We start from the raw sequence: 1,334 nt of genomic DNA on the forward strand, positions 1-1,334 counted from the left end.
CCAATCATTAATGTGTTCAGCCCTACGTCTGTTTATATCTACGGATGTTAAATGATCCGGTGAAACCTCAGCTCTGACCATTAGGACAACAACGCTCCGACCAGTAGGACAACAGCCCTGACCAGTGGGACCACAGCTCTGACCAGTAGGACAACAGCGCTTTGAAAAGTGATACCGACGCTCCCCCTGGCGGACAACTGATCTGACACACACTTCCCTTCGGATTACAAAGGCGTGGAAGGACTTTAAAAACACTCCAAATTCTAACAAACCGACATACCTGTTAGGAGAAATACAACAATGTGCGATCACAGCAGCCGGATTCGTCACCTGTTGTGATGAGAGAAGGACCTCAAACTCCCCATAAACGGGCTTACCTCCTTGGACTCACTTTTTCCACAATGATTGCACTGTTGCAAACGTCCTCCATATTGTAAATACTGTGTATTTAAAGTGTATCTTTAATTTATATTTTTATAGGAGATACTGGAATTTTAATATCCCACATTTTACTTTTACTTCTTTATTGTTCACCCGCTTTTGCATTTAAATTGCCAAAGCGGTTTGTTTCCCATGCCAATAAAATTTGTTGACTTGAATTTGGAGAGAGAGAGAGAGAGAGAGAGAGAGAGAGAGAGAGAGAGAGAGAACAGAACAGAACAGAACAGAACAGAACAGAACAGAACAGAACAGAACAGAACAGGTTCAGCAGTACGTAAACTAACTCGATGTGAAAATCAAAATATTCCTTCTGCCGAAACCCGGGATCGAACCAGGGACATTTAGATCTTCAGTCTAACGCTCTCCCAACTGAGCTATTTCGGCGGGATGCTATAGTGTGTTGACATTTTCATATTGTACTGTTTTATACATTTTCTTCATTTCTATTCGATGTACAAAAAGTGAAGATTATTGTAAAGATGTTAGGTAGACGTGTCCGTCTGACGTCACAGCATCATATATGCAGTATTGAAACAGGAAGTGTCGTGAGTTAATCAGTGCTGCAGCTCCTCCACCGCCAGAGGGCGCAATCAGCACGTCAGCACAAAACTACACTACAATAGACTACTAGGCTGCTAGTACATAATGATACACTATAGGCATTCGAATGCAACTCATATTAATATATATAATGTCACTTTGTTTTGTATTTGTAGTTTCCTCTAACTATTAGTAGTCATAATTAGTAAATAGTCTCCTCATATTGTTTGAAAACGATTGCAGGTTTAAATTATTGTTTAGTTTCTTCTGTATTTACTTGTTTAACTTCTACACAGGCCTACTTCTGATGCTCATATCACTGCATCTTAATGCAAGGTGTTATTGGGCATTCA

At 40.2% G+C, this 1,334-nt stretch overlaps 1 non-coding gene across 1 annotated transcript; it reads right to left on the bottom strand.

Annotated features, from left to right (window-relative positions):
• Positions 1–752: 752 nt before the first annotated feature.
• Positions 753–825, bottom strand: trnaf-gaa (transfer RNA phenylalanine (anticodon GAA)). The gene has a single exon. It is a non-coding gene; the product is annotated as a tRNA-Phe (tRNA).
• Between the last annotated feature and the right edge of the window lie 509 nt (positions 826–1,334).

Source organism: Gadus chalcogrammus, chromosome 13 (genome assembly GCF_026213295.1).
Source record: "Gadus chalcogrammus isolate NIFS_2021 chromosome 13, NIFS_Gcha_1.0, whole genome shotgun sequence".
NCBI classification, from domain to species: domain Eukaryota; kingdom Metazoa; phylum Chordata; class Actinopteri; order Gadiformes; family Gadidae; genus Gadus; species Gadus chalcogrammus.